Genomic DNA, 27,697 nt, shown 5'->3' with positions numbered 1-27,697 from the left:
TCCTTATGATGATAATTTCATTTTCTTTATCTTTTTGTTTATTTTGTTAACTTCATTGGTCTGCTTATGGCATCTTAAAGACTTAATTCAAGTGAATGCAATCATGAATCCAGCTGCTTTATTCGTGAGCATGCCCATACTGTGAGATGGGTAGTGGCAACTCCTCCTAACATCTTCACACAGAGATTTTTGAGTTCACAGCTGAGTTTGGGAATGTTTCATTATGGTTGAACTTTCAAACTCCTCTAGCTTTCTAGAAGCACCTTGAATATGAACAAAGAAAGTGGGTATTATTTACCTGCCATCTAAAGTGCCAGGCTACCATTATTAGAAAACTGGTATCTTGAGTTCATGAAAACACATTTCTTAACCTTGGCAGTGCCAGTCTTCTGACATCATTTTGTAAATATTGTGTTCTACTTATGTCTTACAAAACAGCTTACTTATTTTATTATTGTAAATGTTGGTTCAATCTGTTTTAGTATAGAATTGGAAATTGCAAAGTTGAAAACATATGGCTATAACTGTGTCCTTATTGAGCCAAAAATGTTTATCTTACTTCTTATACTGAAGCAAAATCATTCTCAGTCAGAAGCCCACTCAAGGGAGGAAGTTGACGTTAGTCTTCTTTACGAATGCTTTTATTCATAGGTATAATTCCTCACAACACACACCTGAAACTGCTTAATACCAAAAACTTTAGAAATTGTGAAAATTCTAGTTACATCGTAAATGTGAACACTATCTTTGTTTCCTAACTGTTACTAGAAATGATCTTCCAGAGGAAGAAGTGTGGATTTGGGCCATTTGTGTTTTCTATGTTCAGATGAGATTTGTGCCTGTAACATTGAATGTCCTCTAAGTAATAAACATCTTTAGAGTGCTTTTAGGGTAACTTCTCCCAAAAGTATATCCTTCTTATAATATATCTTTGTAGTTTCCAAAGTCCATCTAAGGAGGTGAGAAATACCTTCAAACTGTATGACATATATACCCATCCTTTCAGAAACTAAAATTATAGCACAAAAAAAGCAGACTAAATGAAGAATGCATTGACAAATGGTCTGTATTCTTTGCCAATTATTGTGTCTGTGACTGCTGTCGAATCATGTATAAATTTGCAGACCTTGGTATTATCTTTGATATTGTGACAGTTCTAAAAATGTTGGCCTGATAGTCAATTAAATCTCCAACTCTAAGAACCTATTGATTTGAGGTAATCTTACAGTATTCTCATCGACCTGACTTATTACAATATCTTGCTGATGGACAATCATTAATTCTGTATGTTATTGAACTCCTCTGGCTACAAACTCAGGTATAGAAGAACCTAGCTAGCCTATCCAGGATTCTGTATCCACTTGTATAACATAGAAGAGGAACACAAGAACTGAAAAGATGAATAAAGTATCCTCTTTGGACATTCACTAGGTCATGTAGTGGTGGATTAGGCATTAACCCTTGCACCCCCAATATCACACCAAAACATTTACTTTGTGTTGCAGAAACTTCATAGTAATTAATGTTTTACTCTTGTCTTAGGAAGTCTGTGTCATGAAGCCTGTTTCTATATTGTGCCTCTTCTTGCAGCCTACAACCCCAGCCAAGAGGTATCCAGAAGACACATTGCTGGGGACTCCGAAACTGTGCAAGGCAATGCCACATTGAACTCCCAGCCTTTCAACTACACAGAGTGCTATGACCTAAAGTTAAAAAAAGTTATCAAAAGAAGAATTCTCCAGGTTCTGCCTGTAATTCCAGCTATTTGGACTTAAGTAGAAGATTACTTGTGTTATTGTGACTGGATGAAGGTGCCTCTTTGTTTTTGAGGTTATCCTTTCACATAGATATGATCACTAATATTTTATCATGAATGAAGCACATGCTAGAGCAGAAAAAATAACAAAAGACAATCACATCATTCTTTACATTGTTTTAGTTAGGGTTTTATTGCTGTGAGTAAACACCATTACAAAGGAAACTCTTATAAGGACAACATTTAACTGAGGCAGAAATATTGCAGGAGGAGCTGAGAGTTCAATATTTTGTTCCAAAGTCAAATAGCAGAAGACTGGCTTCCAGGCAGCTAGGATGATAGTCTTAAAGCCCACCCCCACAGAGACACACTTCTTCCAATAAGGCCACACGTCCTAACAGTGCTAATCCCTGGGCCAAGCATATTCAAACCACCACACACATATAGAATATCCAGGCTAGAAAGTTCTATAGACTATATACTTTCGTTATTTGGTTCTAGAAGCTCAGTCAGTGGAGGAACATTGGATTGTGAATTGTTCCACAAGCTACACCAACTCTGTAAATCATAAGAGTTGCTTCCTCCCCTGACATGCCCTCATTTCACCATCTTCGGAAGGCTGATTCTTTGATGTGTGTAACTGTTTCCTGTACTTTTTCCCTTGTGTCTTTGTGGAATGATCCTACTCTCTTCAAAATCAAGCTTAAATACACTATCAAGTTGGAGGCATTCAGAATCATCCACTGCAACCTTCTCTATGTACCCCATCTTCTCAACAGTTATTTTATCATGCAGTTACATAAATCACCAACAGTGGCCCATATTTCTGGCTAACACATGAGAGGATAATGGTATATAGGTCAAGGACTGTTTTATTTATCTTATGCTCCTCTTTAACTAATGTACAAATAAGCTCATTTTATCAAAGATATAAGCACCAAGGGCACCCTGAATGAGTATAACAAAGGCTAATTTAATGTTTTATGGCTCAGTCTCAGTGACAAGTGAAGGTGATCTAGGCACCCAATATTCATCCATTGCAGTCTGTGCCTACTCATTGGATGTGCCTAACATATATGAGTGAAGATAATTTTGCCATGGTTACAGTCCACAGAATGGGATGAGGCCGATTGGGCTAAACAATGCACCCATGATAATTATGGTAAAAATGAAGGATGTGCATCCAGTGGTGTCATCCATTATGTATGGAGAGAGGTCTTGACCTGTGCTGGGCTCATGGGTACCATTTGGTGAATGAATGAAGATTAAATAATGATGAATGAAAAAGTCTCTGCATCGTTGTAATTTCACATAGAATTGGAACAAAAGGGAATCTATGTCCTCACCAGGTTTGAATATTGAAGAACAGGCAAAATTCTGTGGGTTAGAGTCTCAATATCTTAACTGAACCTAGTTTTTATTATGATTAATTTCATTTGAACATTTCTTTGTTACCCAGGCATTATTGCTATGCACCGAGATCCCTTAAAATAAAGGGGTGGGGAAGTGAAGCTGATCTGTATTGTGTGAAAGACTCAGTTTTTAAACTCCATTATGAATTATCCCTCTGAAGGTATCTCACCCTTAGTATTTTACATGGTATCTTGACTGACTACTGCAGGAACTTAGTCACATTTCTTCCTTGATAAGGCGAAGGTTCTAGATAACTACTGTGCAAATCTAAATATTTCTGAATCAGAAATCATAAACAAATGCTTTTTTGTACTGAAAACTAAACAATGGTTACATGATTGCCATTTGGTTCTAATTATGCAGTCTTGCTATTTGCCTAGGCGTTTGCAAGCATACTTTACTATATTACAGTGGATATGTTTATGTTTAAATATTAATATTATCTTTAAAAACATGTTTTTGTCATGGTGCGACAGGATGAAGAAGTAACTCATGTCAACTTGTACATTTATTACTAAGACTGACAACATAAACTTGTCTGTGATTGACAATATCTACAAACACTAGGTGGCACACTGTTACTAACAGGCCAATATCAGTGCTGTTCTGTATGTGTGCATGTGCCTGTGTGTGTGTGTGTGTGTGTGTGTGTGTGTGTGTGTGTATGTGTGTGTGTCTGTATATTGGTGGTAGTAATGGGGATGGTGGGATACTGTGAAGTGCACACCAAAGAAGATGCCTATTTATGGCTGTTTTTAGTATCAAGTTGGACATATGGAATTTGTATATGATTCAGTGACTCTCTTCATGATTTCTTGTCAAAGATTACATTAATAACAATCTCTCATCTTCTCCAGTGTCATCTTCCTTGAAATCATATAGCTTTCATCAACAACTCATAAACATACAGTAGACTTTGAGTTAGTTTCTCTGATGGTAACAACACTTAAGACATTGCAGGAGGCATGTGGTTTTAGATATCTTGCTGTGTGAAGCAAGTACAGAATTTATACCTATATGCAGAAAGTGTATGAAATAGGCAAAATACCTTCACGAATGTGACTGAGCACCAATCAAGGACCGCTAATTCTAATGCATCAAAATCTCCTTAATGGATGACAAGGTCTCAGGGCCTCCGCTTTACCTTCCCAACAGCATAGTAATTATTATCTTTCCCTCAATGGTGTTGAATGATTCTAAAAATATAATTTCACTTTCCTTTGTCCCCTTATGATTTTGGAGGGATGAGTGTGGGTATATGCTCTATCTACTAGCCAAATTACAAACACATGGAATTTTTCATGTAGATTCACCTGTTTAAAAATCCACATGAAAGTGTTTGTTTGATAATATGTACTATCAGGTCTTCTTTTACACACAGAAAACTACTCTGAGTAAGTTCCCAGGAAGCCACATAAAGGTTGCATTTTCTAGACATTTCTAGACATTTCTTGCTTTAATGACCAACTCAACTGCATGAGTAAAATACATACCATAGATTTAAGTTCCTTGCTAAGAACTTGGAGCCTCGGGACCCTCACTATCCAGTAACCCTTGCTGATTGTTTTGTCACAGTTACAAAGGGTAGAAGTATAGCAGATCTATGAGGTCAGAGAGCAGTGAGGTAAATCTGAAGAGAAAATAGCCACTGTACGGTGTATCCACCTTGATTCATTGGTTGATAACATGGAGAGAAAAACATTTAATCTGTTTTGAGACTTTGTCACTTTCATTTGTTATAATATCTTAAGTAATGTCCTAATTATTCTATACATCATTCTCTTAGAAATGATTAGAGAGTATTTTGGTCTTATTTTGAGAGTTTTATTTCAAGATAAAAGCCAATTTAATTCGTGGTGAATTTTTAATTTTCTCTCAGCCATATAATAAAAAGACCCCAGAAAACATCCTATTCAAGTGCATTTACAGAAAAAAATGAGAACAAAGAAAATGAATATAGTAATTTTATTTTGGTAATGTTTTTCATACAAAGCAGGACAGAGAAAAGAACAGGATAGAAAAAGGAACTTTGTTTTGTCCCACTGTGGTGTTATTTTGACTCCTTAGTGCATCCTCTTTAGTTTCCCTCTTTTGCTAGTCCTCTGGGTTCAAAAGGCCAGATAGGCTAATAAGTATCCTTATGACACTGCCCCTTACCAATCTTTAAGCAGCAGCATGCCTTGCTTGCACATTCTCCCCAGGATAAGGGCAAGAATCATAATTGACAACTGCCTCCAGAGCAGCAGTCCTGAAGCAGCCCTGTCCCATAGAAGAGATGGGACAGTGACAGCATTTCCAGAGTCAGGTGCAAAACCAGATCTGAAATACAAATGGTCCTACTAGACCCTCAGACACTGTAGTCACTGAAAGCCTTCCTGTATTCACCCAAATGACCATCTAGACCAACTTTCAACTCTGTCCTCCACTCCAGGATATTCATGAGCACAAACAACCAGGCATGAGCACAAACAAAGGCTCCCAAGTATCTGGCTGTGACTTTAGTGAGGGCTTTGTTGGCTTTCTGACATCACAATGGTTCTTTGTCAATAAACAGATCACAGAAGCCCCAATATCCACATTCCTTCACCTGAAACAAGAGCTCAACAGGATCCTGTTAAGAGAACAAACACAGTGTCAGTGAAACATTAGTGTATAATATGCTACTTATTATCCCTGACAAAGCATTAGACATCACAGTAACCACAGGCACCAAACACCACAGACAGTGATATGTAGGAGATGAGCGGGCTCTGGGCTCCAAGTTCGTTTATCTGTCAGATGTGAACCAATTCCCTTCTAGTAAAAATAAAAGCAAAATTTCTTTTGGGTTGTGTTGTAAGGTGAATACGGGATCAAGATCATTCTGAAGATATGTCTAGTTTATAAGGTCTAATTCTTCTCAGTTAACAAACAAAACTACATTTGTCATAATTTTGTTCAGGAAATAATAATAATAATAATAATAATAATAATAATAATAATAATAATCTGTTGTTATTTCTCATAAATTCTAAGTAGACTTCTGTTCAACAACAACAGAAGAGAATAAACAGGAAAAATAAAATCAACTAGAAGCCAGAGTAGAAAATATCCTTAGGAAAATATTTTATAATAATTTCTAAATTAAGGGGATATGTAGTAATTAGGACATCACTTGAGGGATTATAACAAGTGAAAATAACAAAGGCACAAACCATACCGAATGCTTTTTTCTCTCCAAGTTATCATTCAACTAAACATAGTACATGCATCTAGCAACTGCTAATAAAATAACAACTGCAAAAGCTACAAAATAAATAATAGAAAGAAAATTACTACTATGCTTTATTTAAAACTCAATAAACAGAAAAATCCTTTCCTTACGTGTTAGAAAATACATATCACACAAATTCATCACCAAGGGAAAATAAAACAGAACAAAACAAGACAATTAAATCATCTTTCAATTTCCACTGACCTAAAAACAAAACAAAACAAAAAACCCCCATCAAAACATAATTGGCCCCAGAAAAACAAAATTGATAAAAATAAAGTGGAAATTTCTGGTTTCTTAGGAGATGCAGTTTTCTCATGTGATAGTTTTCTGGAAACTGTCTTATGAGGGGATGTTTTTGTTGAAGCAGACATGTGGGAGGATATTTTGGTGAGAATGGACACATGGTGCTTTTTCTGTAAACGGCCTGGCAAAAGGGTCCGTGATATTTTGCTAAAGTGGATGCTTGAGAGAACACGTGATATTTAAAAAGGGATAAGTATAACCCAACAGACAGTGGATGATGTTGTGTGGTACTGGTTTACTTTGCATTTTTGGCTGGTCTTTGTTGTGCTTTGTTTGTTCATCACTGACAATGCTGTGTGGTATTGGTTCACCTTGACACTCTGCTGATCATCCTTTATCATGACTTGGTAGAAAGAAACAGACCAAAGAACTTATGATGGCGTTCTGGCAGCTTCATACCACTTCCATAGACCCGGGCTAATTGCCAGTGTCTTGAGGTTGCTTCTGAATTGAACTTCTATTGCTGATTCATGAATGGTGTTTGTGAGTGGTTTGAGGTACTACTGCTGATTTGTATTAACTGACCTGCTGATATTCTGATAATGTAGACTGTGTTTGCTCCCAAAGTACTATTTCTAAACAGATCCCCAACCTCCTTTGCCTTACTTACCTTCCTTTTCACTACCTTTGGTGGGTGGTGTGCTAGAAGGGAGATTAAAGCATTAAAGCATAGTTAATGAAGTAGGTTTTGAAAAAATACAAGCTTACAATAAAATAGTTTTAATAAACATGAAGTTCATGAAAATGTATACAGTATAAAAAAGGGCAAATGTATTGATGGAGATTGTTCTCCAACATAAAAGCACACGCACTCATGCTGTAAAAGGATAATGCATCACAAGTCAGTCAAACTCAGGAAAAATATATAACAAAACCAAAATTAAAATGAATAGTGGCTATGCTGACAGTTAATCATACTGTCATAAGTAAAAATAACACATGCTTAGATGAATATCTCCCTTCTGCTTCACCATCCAAGGGCTCCAGACTTTCCTGACCACTCTCTCTTTCTCATTCACACCCATCTAGCAATGTAGGATTTATCTCAATCATTAGCAAGCAAGCCTCCCCTACGGCTAAATGCCAGCACTGTGCAAGCTCTGCACAGAACCTTTTTCAAAATGTCAACCAGAGCACAAGACCCATGGTTTACTACCTTTCTGTAGATATCAGTTTATATTTTAATCATAACAGAGAGGGCTCGAAAATCAATGTAATTACTATATACTATACATGCCCATCATTATAGTACATACTTATAGGTATGTATACTGTTTTGTGTATATATACGTATATATATATATACACACACATATATACGTATATATATATGTATATATATGTATATATACGTATATATAGGTGTATATATGTATATATATTATATACACATATATGTATATATGTGTGTGTTTGTATACATATACATTATATACACACATACGCATATTTACATATATAATGTATATCTATATCAATATGTAATATGTAGTATATACATATGCATATATATGTAATTTTATACATTACCTGTTTTCTTTTGACATCTTCAGTTTTTTCACTGTTTAATTTTTGTTTTTCTTCCCTTAAACTGCAACACAGTGAATAAAATTATTTTTTTAGATTTTATTTATTACATGTGTGTGTTTCCATCTGTGTGAGTCTGGTGTGTGTGTGTGTGTGTGTGAATGCTACTTATGTGGAGGTAAAAAAAGTATGGGAGTCAATTATTTTTGTTTTTCTTCCCTTAAACTGCAACACAGTGAATAAAATTATTTTTTTAGATTTTATTTATTACATGTGTGTGTTTCCATCTGTGTGAGTCTGGTGTGTGTGTGTGTGTGTGTGTGTGAATGCTACTTATGTGGAGGTAAAAAAAGTATGGGAGTCAATTATTTTTGTTTTTCTTCCCTTAAACTGCAACACAGTGAATAAAATTATTTTTTTAGATTTTATTTATTACATGTGTGTGTTTCCCTCTGTGTGAGTCTGGTGTGTGTGTGTGTGTGTGTGAATGCTACTTATGTGGAGGTAAAAAAAGTATGGGAGTCAATTATTTTTCCTTTGTCTACCATGAATGTCTGTGGGATTGAACTTAGCTTGTCTGGTTTCATAGACAGCATTTTTAAAATAATGAGTCAACTTGTCAGTAGAGGAAATTATTCTTTTACTCAATATAGGGATAAAGGGTAAGGACCTTAGCTGAGGGAGGTATTATCACAAGGTCATAAATTATATTGTAGCTTATTTGGTTATCAACATTGTAGAATTTAGCTTTAGGAAGGGATGGTGGTGTCTCATTGGGATGAAAAGAGGGGACTTTTTGATGAGCTTTATTATGGGGAAATTTAAAGTTTAAAGTGTTTATTTAAAACAGCAGTCTATCTTTGGTGGTTTTCAGTCTTGGTGGGGTGGTCATCAGCCATGAATGCCCAGAGTTGGAAACTTCCAACAAGGACACAAGCAGAGGTGGAGTCAGAGCCAGCCAAGTGAATGACAGACACCTCTCTACTCTTGCCTGTTTTGAGGGGGCCAGGGGTTTATGAGGATCTTCCTACATTCTTTGGTAAGGTCCTTAAGAGCCCAGATTTGCTGGTTCCAGGATGAAATGACTTTTGTGAGTGCTGTAGAGTGCAGGGTTGCTGGATGAGGGGAAGGAAGCAGATGGGGTTTCTAATGTGAGGGGGTGTTTTAAATGATGAAATATTCTTCATAATAGAAAATACAAGAAGGGGTTCCAAGGATGCTCACCATTCCTTAGACAATTCTTCCACAGAGGATTGACATGGCTCAGTCTTTCTGCAGATTTAAGAAACTGACTGCCATTTTAATGGCTAATGACCTTTAAATGGATTGCAGCACCACCAATTTTGTTGTTTTGTTTTTAATGAAAGGCTAAAAGTTTATTGCCTATGCCCTGGTGGGTGATAAGTGTGTAGAAAGATTGTAGAGGAATCTTTGGTCAATATCATCAGGTAGTCGCCCGGACCAAAAGGCATCAGTTTTTCTGCAAACCATATCCAGATTCATGTGCAGGCACAATCCCAAAGCAAAGCAAGAAAGGGAAAGGAGATGTCCTATCATCAAGAGGAATACTCAGGCTAAAGTGATAGTACCTTTTGAAGTTATACTCACGAACCCTGCACAATCCAGGGTTCGTTGTTCAGACCCCATCTGTGGACCCCCTTTCTTCCTGTAGGACAGCCTGTTGGGAAAAAGGGATGTCCACACCACTCACCCTACAGCAGTAAGGCAGAAAAACAGCAAGATTTAGGAATCAGTTGCTAAAAAAAGGAACTTATAAATTGGCCATATGGAAAATGAGTAGACATTAATAAAGCATACTAAAATTCATAAACAATTCCTCTTGTTTTTTTCTTCAAATGCTACCTTAACATTTGAAGACTGCATCCCTTAAACATTTGTATTTTTTATTGATTTTATCTCTACCTTCTCCCATACTTACAACAATTGGCTTATGCAAGTGATCGATTGAGCTATATTTCTGTAATTCTGAGGTAAATGAAGAGCTTTTCCTGTTCTACTGAATTTTGTGTTTGGAAGATTTCATGAAGGTGGGACTAAGATAATTTATGTTTCCCTGAAACCATTTAGAAAAACCTAAGGAATAGCCAAGAGAATATATCATCTTCCATGTTACCTGTGGTGTCTGTATTGATAGAAATCTTAGAAATGCATGATTATTAATTTCAGACAGTATTCCCAAATCCACAGAGTGACTCTGAGCTACTTCTTACTGCAAGCATCACTAGGATTCACTCTATCTGGTTCCCTGATTGAAAACACATATTAAGGTCTTGAGGATTTTGAAAGAAGCTGAAGAGGGGATGAGAACAGGTGAAAGCATTAAGACTAGTAAGCAATGCGCCCCTCCCTCTAACCCGATGCCATTACTGAACTGTCTTGGAGAAAAATTGCAGAATCTGTGAACTATTGAGAAATGTGGGCTAAGTTATGGCCAACAAGCTTCACTGGAATTGGTTGACAAAATGACTCTTATTAACTGCTTGGTTTTTAAATAAAGATTTTATGTCAAATTGTGAATATGTGTGTGGATGTCTAACTGTGTGTAAGTATGCACATATGAGTTCATGTGCCTTCAAAGAACAGATGACTCAACTTCCTTAGAGCTGGAGTTAGAGGTGATTGTTTGCAACTTTATGTGGATGCTTAAACCAAACTCACAATTTTATAAACGGTACACTGTATTCTCTTAACTGTGGAGCTATCTCTCTAGCCCTTAACTAGTTGTTAAATATGTTAACTTTGAAGATCAAATGATGGCAAATTTATAAGATGTTCAGCTTCCTATTTTTGTATTTAAATAACAGCTCAAGTGCAACTGCTTGATTTTCTCATGGTTTGTACCTAAGTCTCCGCATTTTGTTATGGGTCATTTTTCTTTACAAACTGGTAGTTTATGGAGAGCACTTGTATTTCCACTGTGCCTGGTACTTTGATTTCTGATAGGTAAGTATCTCTGAAATCTACAACATTTAATTTGGGCAGGCAGGAAGCATGGCAGAGTCTAGACTGACATACTAATACTGGACAAGGAGCTGAGCATTCTATATCCAGATCCAAAGGAGTGATATGGAGATTCTATGTGTTCCTACACAGTGACACAGCTCCTCCAATAAGGCTACACTTATTACAACATGGTCACAACTCCTAATAGTGCCATTTCTCATGGGTCAAACATATTCAAATCACCACATCATAGTTGCATATATGTATAGAATACAGATATTCTATACAAATACAAATATTGGTATTTCAATAGATTGCTCAAATCATAATAATTATCATATACATTACAGCAAATATTACAATCCTTTGAGCTAACATAGAAAGTCCTCTTACCTAGTTCATGTATAAAGTGTTCACTATAGTCACCTTGAAATTGCAGGAGGTAGCAGAAGTCATTCTTCCTAACAAACACTACCTACACAAGAATTGACCGAACCTTTCATTTTCCATACTCACCACCTGCCTCTGGTACTTATTTTCTTCTCTATATCAGAAAAAGGTAAGTCCTTCCAAGCATGTTTAATGGTTGATTATTCAACTGGAAATCCTGGGATAGTGTTGCACATTCATCAAGCTGTAGTTCGAGCAGCCATTATGGAAACAGTGTAAACTGGAGTCTGGCTGTTTAGCAGATACATGCTTACACCCCACCCTCCACATTACTTCCTACACCCCATGATTAGGTTTTAAACATCAGCTCTCAGAAAGCCACTTATCCATGATCCTAAACACAGCTTCTCATCCACAGCACCACATCCGACATGCATTTTATCTTTGCTGCACTCAGCACATCCAGAAATTGCATTTCTGTCTTATATATTTATTGTTTATCCAAAAACGTACGTTTCTCTAGGGAAATAATTGTTGCTGCTGCCCCACAAAGCTTGAAGAATGGCAGATATGTTTGAAAGTTGTGTGTTCGTTCGTGGGTCTGTTGATATTTGTTGAGAGTTTATTCTTTGCTTTATGGTCACCAAAAAATAGTTACTTCTAGATTGTTTTCTCTAAAAGTGTAATGATAGCTAGCAGCATTAACAACATTTGTTAGAAATTTCGATGTTTGAATAGTTAGTGAGTGACCAAGACCATAAAATTAATGTATAGCAGATACAGGCTCTGCAGTCAAGTTGATCTATCACTCTGATAGACTAATTCACAAACCAGAACCCTTGGTGCTTATGAAAGAGGTAAAAAAGATAATATGTTTTATATGTGTAGATATTTAGCCAGTATAGATTTAGTAAGATGACATATGAGCTTACTTTTTCCTCCCTCATATACATGCATAAGGGTGTGACATATATGTGTGTGTGTGTATATGTGTGTGTGTTGTGTTTGTGTGTGTATGTGTATGTGAAAAAATTACAATTATAAGATCAGAAGATTATTTCAGTCAAGTTTAAGGTGGGAAGAGGTGTGCAGCATTGTTATTATTCTAATATTTGTGATTTAGAATGTGCTACAGATTTTGAAGTTGAATTTCCTTCATTAATTATTCCCTGTCATGTTGCCGTGGTTACAATTACTCATAGTAACTGAAGCTGTCTGTGACTGAGGCAGAGCATGAAGAATACTGGGTCAGATTTCCACTGAGTTACATGGAATGAAAATTTTGTCATCTTCCAATTTAAGGCTCTCCAAATTTCCCTAAAATGTTTTTATTAGCGATGTATCACATAAGGGAAATGCACATTTGGATAATTTTAATTTAGTTATCACAAATTTTACTCTAAATTGGTGCCACTTATTTTTACACTGCCACATTTGCCATTATCAACAATTTTATTCAGCCACATACCCCTGTACTCGACATGCATTTAAAAAGGGATTTATTCAGTGTGTTTCTGCTTAGAAAGTATTAAGAAAACAGATTTTAAGCAGCAAAGATGCCACATAATTTCACTGAAACAAACATATAAATGTGGTAATTTAACCTGCCACAAGAAACAAATTTTGTTTTACTTTGTCTCTCTGCAGAATGTGAGATACTGAGCATTTGAATATCCCTAGTGTAATTTCAACAACTGTACATGTATGATCAGAGGAAATGAAATTAGAAAAAAAATACCAAAATGACCTCACTCATGTCTGTTTGTGTGAAAAAATTTGAATTCTAATTTTTTTCCCTCAAACATAATACCATTACAATTACAGCCATACGTAGCTGGCTCACAAGTACAAGAGCCCCAACATTGCAGTGAAACCAGATGATGTCCCCATTGTTTTTAATTATAATGATATTATTATTTAATATAATATAAACTTTAGTAAGTTATTATTTAACTTTATTACTATTATCACTAAGTGCCATGTTGGAGCTCAAACCCAAGTTTGTTTACATGTTAGAAGAAAAACCATCAAGCCACCTGCTCAGCACCTTGTCATTTTATTTCCTGTCAAATATTTTTTATTTTAGTGTTAGTACTCATCTCTCATTTAGTAATAAAAATATTAGTACCACCTACCTAGTGTTTATTGTAATAATGACAAACCTCTGAGAGCTGTATTATACACAATTTTGTTTCTCAGTAGGAACTCGTAATAGCTATATTCTATAAGGATTTGGAAATGTGCTTCAAAAAGCTATAGATATTAGGAAAGGTAGATTTCAACATCATAAGAGCTCATTTTGGGTTTTCGGGGGATATTTGTAACAAAAATTGTATTATGTGGATAGCTGAGTATATATCCATGAGCAAAAGAAAGATACAGAAATTTTACATCTACTGAAGGACATGGCCGTGTGTGTTGCGGGAACTTTGTGTGAGGCAGAGTGCAGATTTATTTCTTGATGTGTGTGGTACCATTGTTGCTTAAAGTGTTTTCTTAATACCTCCTAAGCAGGGACGCATCAATGAAGTCTGTTTTAAAAACACATCAAGTTCAATGCTATGTAGTTCAATGAGAGTGTTGATAATGGCAAATGCGGTAGTGTAGAGATAAGTGGTACTAATTTAGAATAAAATTTGTAATAACTAAATTAAAATTACCCACATGTGCCTTTCCCTTATGTGGTACATGGCTAATAAAAACATTTTTAGGGGAACGTGAAGAGATTTAAATTAGAAGCAATTCTTTCTTGCTATTTCGTTGTTGGTTTCTGATAAACGTCCTTGTTCAAAATCCACCCAAATATTCTGTAAGAACATATTGTAATTGTAAACAGGTAGTGATGAAATCATACATTTCCCTAAGTTACCACTTATAACAAAGGCTGAGAAGAGAGCAGAACATGGAAGGCTGAGAGGAGCAGCTACAGCACAGGCACATTTAGGTGCAGCCAGGAAATGCCACACAATTTGGCCCAATTTTTCAAATTCACTGATACATCCTGTTTCACCTGGGACAGTTTTAACAATGAGGTTGAAACTTATGAAGAACATCTCCTGGCTTTTGACAATAAACCATGGGAATCGCTTGGGGATTGTTTAGCCAGCTTCTTTTGAGGTCTAGCTATGACAGAGTTTAATACTTACAATCTTATTGATTAGAAAGCAGATGAATGGCTCAAAGTACAAAATTGAACTACTGTGGTTCCAGGCCCTGTCAGACAGATGTATCAGAGCAGTCAGCAGCACGGTCTAATGGTACACAAGAACTTTGTCAGAAACTGAGGCTAGAAAGTAGGGATAGATTTTATTGAGATAAATCTTAATTGTCTTTTCTGGAGAATCTCACAAGTGTCAAATAAGCTTTTCATTGCATTGAACTCCCTTTTCACTCACACTTCACATCAACTGTTTTGGAAAGACAGAGCCACTGCTCTTGGGTGAAAAAGCAGCCATTCCTGCTTCTATACGGAAGGTCGGGGCCCTACACCAGGAGCTGTGGACATTCTCGTAAACCCCTTCCCTGACATTTAGGCAGAAAAATGAAGGATATGTGTTTATAATGGATTTATTTTTGGTATAGCGAGTAATGCACACTTGGCCTTCCACCTAGAATCCTAGTGTCTTCTAACAGAATATGTAAAATGTGACAGGGTAATTTGTTAGCCTGTAGGATGAGGACCTCAGCCTTCACAGCAGCACACACCTCTCTTCTTAGAAAGGCTTCAAAGCAGACTCTCCAGAGCAATGGTAAAAATATCAGGTTTGAATGGTACCTGGGACAGGTGATTCCAGCTTTACCGTCTGCTAAGAAAGGCGTCAGATTCCCTGCTTGTGAATTTCCAGGATCCACAGCACATGTGAATTCCAATGAACAATGGAAATAAAATTAGAGTTGTTAGTCAGCATCTGGCCTGACGGTATAAACGAAAATGTGTGCAAATCCTACATGAAAGACGTGTATGTTTAATAAGAAACTGAAAACACATAAACGTTAGGAAAAGTGTGTTCCCATCATGCAGAACAGATACTTCAAGTGTTTTAGTGCGTGTGTCCTTTCACATAAGTCATTAGGAGCAGGGTTTTCAAAAGTAGAATGTACACGTTTTTGTATCTTAACCTAGGAACATCTTGACAGTGATTCTAGTCAACTTACATTCATGAGAGAAAATATATTAATATCACAGAACAACCAGCCTAGCTGATGAGTTTTCTGCTAGAGCTGCATTTAATAACATAAATGCAGACTTTCTTTGCTCAGCCATCTGGGCATGGCTATATTTTGATTAAAAGATGGAAAAAATGCTATTTAGCTACACTTTAATACACACAAATCTAGAGCCTCTACTAGAAAAAAAAAAACTAGAGATGGAATAATAGATTTAAAGTCCCCAATAGAAATTATCAATGACTGTAACTCCTAAACCTGTGCAGAGAAACAAGTGCACGCACTTAAAACTTCATTTAATATTTCCATCACCTAAGTATAGTGACTGTTAATGAATTAGTTTGGAGTCATTAAGAAAGTAAATTTCAGAAAACTAATTCTGTCATATGACAGAGACAAGATTGAAGGATTAGTCAGGGAAAATGTGCCCAAATATTATGAGCGCCATCATTATATATAAATTATTATAAAAATGAGGAAACTTCAATTGAAAATTGACTTCAATCATGCTTCTTTATTTAGATAGTATAGGAATTAGCTCCATTAGCTAATTAAAATTTGCAACAATATAATTGTAATACATTTTCATTTGGTGAAAACAAGGATCATTTATTCCTTTGATGAGCATTTTGTCAAAGAAATTGCCATAGGCAGTGTATGAGGTGAGTCCAAAACATTGCATGCCTTTGATTATTATGGTCTGTTTGCAGCTGTTGTATGTGGAATTTTAAAAGCCCACCATACTTGAAGTCCATGGTTTCTTAAAAGACCTATAAATTGAGGATGTTTCAATGTTACCATTTAAAATTATAATTGAAATAAAATCTTGTTAATGTATTCTCAGATCAAAAATGATGAATGTATACTCTCTATATATTTAGTTAATCTATGAAGATTAGAAAAACATGGGGATATTAAAGATAGATGACATGACTGAAGGTATTGTTTATTTTATACTTTGTGATTCTAGAATAAAGAACTCTTTACACTGCAATCTAAAGGACTTACCTTAAGTGAGAACTATTACGTTAAGTAGTTATTATGTTATTAAATGAGAACTATTATGTTATGTAGTAATTTCCTCTGAGGTAAAACTTTGTCTTTGATTGATTCTTCAGGGAAGCACATTAAAATCAGCACTTGTGAATCAAACTCAACATACAAATAAGTCAAAGACTTTAGGAAATTTTTGAAACTGACCAGATTCACTCTACAACCCTTCCCCATATGTATATAAGTATGAAGGACTCCTGAGAGAAAATCTTAGACCAGCTGAACTCTATGGAGGGACTTAGAATAGCCCAGTTGACTGAAAGAAAATAACCCCAATAAAATCCATTGATTGATCAAGATGAACTTTGCTAGTATTAAGACTATGGTCTGTCTAAGTCCCCTAACTGGTGTGAGATATTTGTTTGAGTTCCACAAGAACAGTGCCACACTGCCTCTTAAATTCTCTAGATTCTATTCCTACTTGATAAAATAAGAAACAATACTATTATATAAATGTAATTAAAATTAGAAGATTCCAGTCAGCTTGGTTTGAGCCAATTATTAGTCATTTATTTTATTATGAACATAAGATTTATGGTTTATTTTTCTTAACTCTCATTTATATGAGGTTTAACAATAACCTTTTTAATTCCTAAGAAAATAATGATTTTTAAAATGGTTAATGATTATATATCAGGATTTTTAAATGGATATTTGAAGAGGGATATGAAATACAGAGCAGGCTACTGTTCTTTTACACAGACAAGATGAAGGGTCACTGTTCCATGTATAGTCTTTTCATGAGCATTCCTACTTCAGAATTTCTAGGTATAGTTAATTGTTCCCAGTTCCTCCTTGTAACATCAAAAATCAGTTTCCTTTATTTCTCATTGTTTCACAAATGCATATTCTTCTGAGAGTTTCTGCTTCAAGTTTCTGATTCTTTCTATTTTTATTCAACCATATTAAACAGTGGATGAGTCTGAGTAAACAAGAGCATGGAGCTGTCGTTGCTTCTGTCAGGTCTGGAGCCGCAGATAGTTTGCTTGGATAAGTAAAAGATCTCAGTTAACAACTATGTACATCGTGGATGATATACAATGATATTTGGTATCATGTGTCAGAGAATTAAGAAGTACATTTACAGTTATTGTGAAATCCTTGATCTTAGGAGACAGCTTATTTTTTGTGTTATTGATGCACTGTTATGGTTTATAGACATAAAACGATTAAAACCATACCTATCTCATATATTAAGATTATAGTCCCTAGCAGCTGGCTACATAGAGATGAGAAAGACTCACCAGTGAGGTCAGGGCAGGTAGTACCTGATTACAGTTGGTGGGTTCATTCAGGGTACATGTTTGAGGGTTGTCACTTATTCCCAGGCACTACTTATTTTTCATTCTCTGCCTCCTGCCTCCTGATCACCATGAAATAAACCACTTTATCTCACCACATATTCCCAATCATGAACTTCCTTCTACCACAGTCCTGGAGTCAACAAAGCTAAGTGACCACACACAGAAACTCGGAAGGCATGAGTAGAAATACAGCTTCTCTGTATTGGTCAAGCTCTTGCAGAGCCTCTCAGGAGACAGGCTCCTGTTAGCAAGCACTTCTTGGTATCAGCAATAGTGTCTGGGTGTGATGTCTGCATATAGGATGGATCCCCAGGTTAGGCAGTCTCTGGATGGCCTTTCCTATAGTCTCTGCTCCACTCTTTGTCCTTGTATTTATTTTAGGCAGGAGCAATTCTCAGTTAAAATTTTGGGTATGGGTGGGTAACCTCCCAGAACTCCCAGGGACTAAACCACCAATGGAAGAGCACACATGGAAGGACCCATGGCTCCATCCGCATATGTAGCAGAGGATGGCTTTATCTGCCATCAATGGGAGGGGAGGTCCTTGGTCCTGTGAAGGCTTGATGCCCCAGTGTAGGGGAATGCTAGTGTGGTGAGGCAGGAATGGGTGTGTAGGTGGGGGAGCACGCTCATAGGAGCAGAGGAAGGGGAGATGGGATAGGAGTTTGCAGAGGGAAAACTGGGATAACATTTGAAATGTAAATAAATACAATATCCAATAAAAAATACAGCTTTTCTTCTATCAAGATGTTTTCAAGGGTATTTCTCATGGTGCTGAGAGGAGACTGAAACAGACTTCAGTGTGTGTTTTATTGACTGAGTACTTGTTAAATCACTAAGAAGATGTATTTTCTGAGGACTTGTAGTGCATGAACAACCGCTCATGAGGCTGGGTTGGCACAGAGTGGGTATGGTTCATGTCAGCATCAAAACCACCAATCAGCTATGACTTTAAAGCTGAATAATTCATAAGACTAAAAATTCAACATATAAAATATGCCTTCCTATTTTCATAATTACTACAAAGAAAATAAAATGTAGAACACGTCAGTGAAGTTTACAACAGTGTACGTAAAGACAGATTATCTACTACTGCTGTTGCTGTGATAAAACCATGATGATTATTTGAGCCAAAATTCTAAGCTCCAGTCCATCATTGACAGGAATTCCCAGAGGCCAGAGCCAAAGCAGAAGATGAGTTCGTACATCATGTACAGCTTCTTTTTTTCTTCCCATTTAGTTCAAACTACAGCCCATGGAACGGCTCCACCCACATTCATGGTAGTTCCTCATATTTCAATTAACCCAGTTAAGAAAATCTTTGACAGTCATTCCCGGAAACCCATATCACAAGTAATTCTAGCATTTGGCTGAGGTAACATGTAACCTTAACTGTCACAAACACTCAAATAGAAAATTGACTTTATACTATGTAGGATGCACCAAAAAATAGGAGATGAGTGGGTGTCTTTGAGGGGACTAACATGGCAAACGGGCACTCAAAGACAGGAATGCCACAGGAGACACTGCTTGGCTGATAAACACGCTTGCGTGGAAATGACTCAGAGAATGGTAAAGAATTGAGCTGTGGAACTCATTGTGGAGTTCCCCACTATACACACATACATACTTATGTATGTACATCTCTCTCTCTCTCTCATCTCTGTTTCTATCTATACCCACACATACCTAGACACACACACACACACACACACACACACACACACGTGTGTACAGCTCACACACTCTGAACAGAAGTATAGCATCTAGATACTGGTTTAAGGCAATTCAGTGAGACCACGTGAAACTTGATGATGACCACATACCAGCAACGTAGATCGAGATGAGAGAAGAAGACAATATTTCAAACTATGGTGAGGAAAACAGGTAAGAAAATTGGATCATTCTTAGCTGAATTGTGAAAACCAAACCTTTAGGTTTGCAGAGAGTGGGTGAAGAACATTGACAATTTTATGGATTTTTGCCAAAGAAGTAAAGGCAAGAGAGGAATCCAAGAATGAATTACATATTTTTTTTCCTTTTACCAACACCTTTAAACACAACTGTGAAATGAATAAGAATAAGTAACATATGCTGCTGCCTCCTGCATCGTGTGTGGACAGGCAGTCAGTTTCTGAATCAATAAGCACTTTGATTACACTGTTGCTGAGAAACAATGTCTAAAAACATATTCCAGTACAATTTCTGTGTAATCGGTTCCTCCTGTCCCATCAAGTGTGACAGTGTATTATTATATATTGACAGAAAACATCAATATGGATGATGTTAGACAGCGTGAGGAAAGCATTTTGGTGTGCTGATTTTGTCTTCATAATAGCAGCATTGATTTGTGTTTCGGCTAACGGGGCCACAGTAGCTCACAGCTAATTGCCGGCATCTACATTGGCATGAGCAGTAATGTGGTGGATGTCAGATAAGATCTGAATTCACAGAAACATCTCTGTAGACTAATGATTTTTGCCAACTATAAATTCATTATTAATCTTATTTGTCCTTATTTATTCAGGGCTTTGAAAATGTTAGTAAACTGTGGTCCACTTAAACTTTCAGTAGAGTTGGTGTGAAAACAACAGCCAAGATCTGCTTTGCTCACTTTTCTCTTCCAAGACGTAAACTCTTCTGGTGTCTAATGGCCCAGAGAATCATTGCTTGTTAAATGTTTCAGATATTTCTTCAAATTAATTTCTTTCCTTAGGAACTGTTATCTCTTATGTTCTTTATCTGTTACAGATATCAATGTCATTCTTAAATAATATGGAGATTTTTTTTTCTTTCTCTACAGCTCAAAATCAGAGCAAAACTAAGAAACAAAGGATTTGGAAATTGATTTTAACCCATCAGTTAAATCTCATGCTGCTCAGAAACTCTCAACTTAATCATATGTGTCACTAAGTTAATAATATCTGGCATATTCTGGCTTTGATCCAGCCTTGATCAGGGTTAAGCCTGCTGCTGGCCTAGCCTGAACTTTGTTTTACTGTCAGTGTCCTTGTAGAATTAAAGTCAGTGGACCAGAGTTCATTCTTCCTTTGTTTCTGTCCATCTCTGTGTCTAAAACTTATCACACATTTCTAGCTTTGTCTTTTCAGCACAGCTTACCCTTAGTGAAATATATCAGTTGAGATTTCCTTTACCCCTGCTATTTGCCCTAACAATCTTCCAAACTATAGCTACTTCTATCCATGAAACATTTCTTGATATAAAACCAAGGGTCTTATTGAAGTTGAGCACAATTTCTCCTCCTCCCTTGAGACTCCATTGCAATTTTCTTACAGGTTATCCTTCATGGGAATCATGAAATTTTTCTTTTATGATGTATTTTACAATCTTATAAGAGGCAGTTGACATGGTAGCATATGTGTGACTTCCATTTGAGGAAACAAGACCACATTTCTTTTCACTGACTGTTTTATCAGTATGTGAATCACATAGCATGAGAATCCATGTCTGTTCTTCAGAGAGGACAGAGGGTGCTGCTGTAGATTTTCACACAGTACTTGATGGTGTGATCTCTTTAGCCAATGATTTATTTATAAAAAAAATAGCAAATTGGTTACAAATCAATACAATACTTCAATTGCTGTCTAAATAATTATATTTAAAAATTATTATTACGTGAATTGTTTTAATCTGTAAAATTTATGAGGAGAGCCATCCATTCTCCAGGTAAGGTTCTGGTGTTTTTTTTTTCTGTTGCCAGGTAATGAGTATTTTGGTTGCTTATAGTACGCTGTGAAAGTAGAAAGCTGATGGGAACCTGTAAGTGGGAATAGGCCACATAAAATTCCACTTTAGCTGATGTGGCTGGCTGAAGTTACACAAAATAGACTATCTTCCTAGTTTGTACACCTCAGTGTGACAAGCAGAAAATTAGACACCTGGCAGCTACAAGTGTTTGGGTTTTACATTTTCAGTTACATGGCCAAGATTGCTTTGTGACTGCCAAATTGTTACCTTAATGTAAAAAGTAGAGAAACACATTAGATTTTTACCACCTTGAAAATCATGTTCAATCATTGATTTAAAACTGTCTTCATTACTAGATGAAGAGGAAAATTTCTTTCTCTTACCAGAACGCTTCCCACTCGTTTTCTAGCGTTGAGATAGAAAAAAAAAATTGACAACACTACTAAGTTCTAGAACATCTCCTGGGCTTTGAAATATTAATTTCATTACTGGAAGTCTTTTAGGACAACAAGTGCTTGCCTAAGGGGTGGCAGTATCATTACTGTCAAGTCTGTATACTGTTTTACTTCCCTCTTAGGTACAATGGGGTTTTCTGTGGCTTTCCACTCAATCTTCAGATTTAACACAGTACAAAAGAGAAAAACATATAAAATATTCAGCCTGGTAGATTAAAACTCATTATAAGTTAGACCCAACTCTAAAGAAAACACAGTAAGACAACCTGCAGTTGAACTAAACAAAATTCAGAATTAGGCAACCTAGTCATTTGGCACAAGATCAGAATTTAGAACTTGATGAAGGACCACACAAACATGGAGGAAAAGAAGACAGAGTCTGAGATAAATTTTAGTTTCAGGGACAGATGGGACCCAGAAAATTCCATGTATCTACCTGGATCTAGAGTATCACTTAGAAAATTGTTTCCTGGTCACCAACATCGCCCTTTGAGTGTTTCACTTTGATTTACCATCTTGGTTTGTTTTCTTTTTGTTTCTATAACTCAGTCATGCTGAGTCCTGCTTGGACACATAAGGAATAGAATGATATGGTTTCCTGTCCCTGGATCAGAGCCTGCAGGATGAGGTCCTTCCACAGGGTGTTGATGGTTGCTGTGGATATAAGGCTTGTTTGTATAATAATGTACATATTTTAATGCTCCTCCTTCAAAAAATGCCACTCTGCCAAGGTTATTGACACCATGATAATCAGAGACTGTAAGAGTCTGGGACCTGAGGGTGTGTCTAGTGTCTCAGCAAAGGAGTGAAATACTGTCACCTTCAGGACACCTCTTAATGCTGTGAGAAAGAACTCTAAAAATATGAGTTCAAAAATATATAATTTCTCAACTATGTAAAATATAAGAATGAATATGGATTGTATAAAGAGCTTCACAGGTCTAAGGGAACAGACACAGCTGCACTAAGAGCCAAGTTGTCAGAAAGAAACTAAGGAAGAGGATGCAGAGATTTGGGGAGTGATGATTGCATCACGCAGTGGGTAAGAGCCCACTCAGCTGGTTCTTGTTGTTATTGCTGTTGTTGTTGCTGCTGCTGCTGTTTATGCCTAGAAATGCAGGTGGATTCCTGAGTTCAAGATCATTCTGGGATGGAGGGAGTTTAAGGTCTTTCAGGGTGGGGTCCCATTCAGCTCTCTTATTTGTGCTTGTGCTTGCTGTCTCTTTCTAAGAATGAAGGGGATGTGGTATGCTCTTTCATGGGATAGTCAAAAGGGTAATGACTGAATTTATATGCAAATAAAAGACAGGGCTTTTGATCTTCAAGAGATGAGCAGTCCAGAGAGTTTTTAGAATAGCAAGAGAAAACTGTCTCGAGCAGAACACACACAGAAAGAGTGAGCAACGTGGAAAGCTGTCTCAAGTAGATCATAGGCCATCAGCTTGGACTTATTATGATTTCAGTTCCAGTCATTTACTTCACTGCTCCTAGACACCCCTTCTCTCAGGAACCTTTCTTCAAGCCAAGGCTGATCCTTGGCATAAACAAATGTGATGTAATTTGATAATAGGAAGAAAAATATATTTGGAAATGTGACCTGGATCTTTAGAAAGGTTTTCAACTTCACACACACAATTACCATTACCCACCTGCTCCTGTTCTATTTAAAATTCATCAGAGTATTCTTTCACATTTGCAAGTTCATTTGTAAAGACTTTCATTCATTTCTTCAAGTTTCTGAGTACTTGAATTTCTAATATCAAAATGATGAAGAGTACGAGTCTAGTAAGGCTTGTATCTAATCTGAAGTGGCAGAGTAGGTGTGCAGCATGGACACTAGTGTTTTGCAGAGTCTTTAACCAGTTAGACCAATAAGGGTCCAGGGTCTCTTTTCAGATGCTAATAACCCCATTATAGGAAACATACTAACTTTAGAGTGTACATTACAAATTGAACCTCTGTTTTGAATACTGCCTTGTCTCCCTGAGACAAGAAATAAAGACCAGGGACTTAAACAGACAGAGGTGAGCTGGGGCCACCCCAGCTGAAAACAATACACCCCAGAAGGAAACAATAAAGAAAGGCAATAAGTCGCTCTTTAGAGCTGAGCCTTCCTTGCTCAGAAGATATCTTCGCTTGGTAATATGAACAATTTTTGATGAAGAAGTGGATTGTGGTGAATCACTTCCTGCAAATGCAGAGGGAGAAATCCTGGAGCATTGTTCCAGGTCCTAGATGAAAATATTAAATATCAATGAAGATTTTTTTGATTATTTAAGTAAAGTAGAATAAAAGAAAAAAATGAGCCAAACAACAAATACAATTAAACATACAAACAAACCAAGTCCACAACAAAACAAAAATACTATGTTCATTTCAGAAACAATAATGCCACTCCAAAATATACAAGAAAGGATGTTGGCTGGTTCAAATTAGCAAGCTATTCACCGGATCCTAAGGGGACTCTTTTTCTCTAGCCATAATATTTTAAAGTAAGTAAAATGAATCTCTCAACTTTACAACAGTCTTTCTTGAAAAAAAAAAATACTTGGACATACACAAGCTAATTTTGCTCCCCAAAGTAAAGATGAAGGCACCCAGATTCTGACTTCTAGGTACAGAGCTATATAGAGAGTATAAGATTTCCTTACGTCACATCCTACTGGTCAAATCATCAAAATTAACCTGTATTCAAGACAATGAAAAGTAGACACCATCACAGAATGACTAATACAAACTCTTATCTTTTCTTCTCATGCATGAGAAGAGTTCTTTGTCTTTGTGTCAGTTTTTAGTTTTTTCTACTTTATCCTCCTGACATCTCATGTATATACCTAACTCTCCCCTTATTTGCAAAATTAGATACTCCAACAGGAAACTACTCATCAATAAAAGAGCTAGGTGAGCAAATAGTTTTCTAGATAAGAAACAAAAGACAGTAAAAGTTTAAAGATTCAACATTCTCCAACATCAGAACCATATAAATTAAAACCTCATTGAGATTTCCTCTTAACCTGGTCAGAAAGGGTCTGATGGAGAAAATATATAACAACAAATGCTTGCAAGAAGATGGGTGACAAGAAACTCATTGGTGGTGGGAGTATTGCAACCACTGTGGAAATTGATGTGCAGGTTCCTCAGAAAGTCAAAAGTGGATATGCCATTCCAGTACACATTCACAAAGGACTCCTCATCCTTGTTCATCTGCTTCTATTACTCATAATAGAAAGGAAATAAAATCAGCATAGATAAACATCAAATAAAGAAAATGGGGCATACATACAATTTTACTCCACTGTAAGGCAAAAGCACATTTTACAAGAAAATCCCTGGATATGGAAAGTATTATATTAGATTAGGAAAACACTACATAGTCTCTCTCATAGGTGTGGCCCAGCTTTGAATGTCTGAGCATATGAAACATTTTTAAAAAGGATAAAATAAAGATACTGAGGAGACAGGACAGCCATTCTGAGATGAATCCTCTAATCTGCACATTCTCCCCAGATCTCCCCATGGCATTGCTCTGAACATAGCCATTCCTTTTGTTTAGAATTACATTCTCCTGGCTTCACACTTAGCTTGAGAGTGTCTGCACAAACAGCACTGTTTTAGTGACAATTGTGATAGTAAGATAGTAAGTCATCCCTCCCTCTAAAGATGCCTAGTGCTTTCATTCTCTCTTAGTGTACTTTATACAAGTCCTTCTTACAGTAATATTTATAATGCTTTTGCATTTTTCCTTTTTAAAAGTAGCATTCTAGTACATGAGATGTGTTATTTGCACATTGCAAAATCTTACAAGTTGTTGGAATAAATTGATCTACCAAGGATAGATGTTGATATCAATATTTCATTGCAGAATTATTTCTAATTCTGAAGTTGAAAATATATATATACCCTTTAGTGAGAAAACATTTAATGGAGAGAACTCCGAAAAGCTCCAGCAGACAACTGATCTAAGTTTAGTCAGGGGTCAGAGTGTTTTCTATATACCCTGATCTGAGGGTTTCCATGGGAGCTGCATCCATGCTTAGCACTGTAAATGATTGACTATTTAATAGTTCTCTACTATAGAGAGCAGAACTTTTGTTATTAAGAGACAAAAGAAACAGACATGGTATGCATACCTGTAATCTCAACACTTGGGATGGAGATCCAGGAGAATCTGGATCTCGAAGTCTGACTGGACTATACAGTGAATTCAAGGCCAGCCTCTGGGTTACAGGTAACCACACCCTCAAAACAAAACAAAACCATAAAAATCTTGGGCTATATTTCTCACTTCTTTTAATATTTATTTGCTGTCAACTACTTTGTCATCTATCTCACAGGGAAAGATACCCTCCATGGTAACTTCAAAACATGCTAGGTGGCCATGGTCACTAATACTTGCCTCAGAATAAAAAAAAAAAATTATACCCTTTAGAATAAAAGCTTTGATTTACATGAAATTGTGAGTGGCATGCACTTAACATAAAGTAAAAGAAATATGACTTCCACATTAGAATTCCAAATATAAAATTTAAATGATGTTGAATAATATTTATTAAGTTAAAGTGTTATCTGTGGGTTCTTAAAATGCATGCAAAAATGTCCTTATCCATACTTGTCAGTATTTTCTAAATTAATTATGAAAATAAGGAAATTAATGCATCATTTCATTTTGCTTTACTGATTTGAATATTTTTGGCAGTTACATTTTTAAAATAAAAAAATGTGCTCACCATGTGTAATTCTAATTAAATTAATGTATAAAATATGTTCTTTAGCCTAGCCTAACACAGACCTATGACACCAACCAGGTGGTGAGCTAAAACAGAAGGATTGCTTGTGCAAAGCTTCCTTGGGCAAATAAGTAAGATCTTATCTCAAAATTTAAGAAATAAAACTGTAATTGATTGCTTACCATATAAAAGACACTGGATGATGTCTCCATCCTCTGCCTTAGAAGCCATAAAAACCACAATCTTCAAAGCTCCTGTGCTGGATAGTTTTATGTCAGTGTGACCTAAGTTATAGACATCTGAAGGGAGGAACCTCAAATATGAAATTTATTCCATTAGATCTGGCTGTAAGCAAGCCTGTCAGGCATTTCTTTGACTCATGGTTGATGTTAGAGAACCCAGTCTATGGTAAATGGTGCTACTTCTGAGCTGGTGGTCCTGGGTTCTATAAGAAAGCAGGCTGAGCTGAGCATGCCATGTGGAGAAAGTCAGTAAGCAATGCCTCTCCATGGCCTTTGCATCAGATCCTGACTTCAGGTTCCTGCCCTGTTTGAGTTCCTGCACTTACTTCCTCAGCAATGAATGGTGACGTGGAAGTGTAAGCAAAATAAAACCCTTTCTCCCAGAACTTGTTTTTGGTCATGGTGTTTCAGCACAGTAGTATAAACCTTAAG

General features: G+C 36.4%; 1 long non-coding RNA gene across 2 annotated transcripts in view; it reads left to right on the top strand.

Annotated features, from left to right (window-relative positions):
- LOC143442164 (uncharacterized) overlaps nt 1-3,542 on the top strand; it is a 79,457-nt gene extending 75,915 nt beyond the window's left edge. Inside the window, exon 5 of one of the 2 annotated variants that reach the window (XR_013110185.1) lies at nt 1,591-3,542. This is a non-coding gene — a long non-coding RNA (uncharacterized LOC143442164). Of the gene's footprint in view, nt 1-1,542 lie in introns of both variants that reach the window. The other variant, XR_013110184.1, reaches the window with a different exon arrangement.
- The last annotated feature ends 24,155 nt before the right edge of the window (nt 3,543-27,697 follow it).

This window comes from Arvicanthis niloticus, chromosome 4 (assembly GCF_011762505.2).
Source record: "Arvicanthis niloticus isolate mArvNil1 chromosome 4, mArvNil1.pat.X, whole genome shotgun sequence".
Classification (NCBI taxonomy): domain Eukaryota; kingdom Metazoa; phylum Chordata; class Mammalia; order Rodentia; family Muridae; genus Arvicanthis; species Arvicanthis niloticus.
This window is presented reverse-complemented; position numbering and strand designations above follow the sequence as displayed.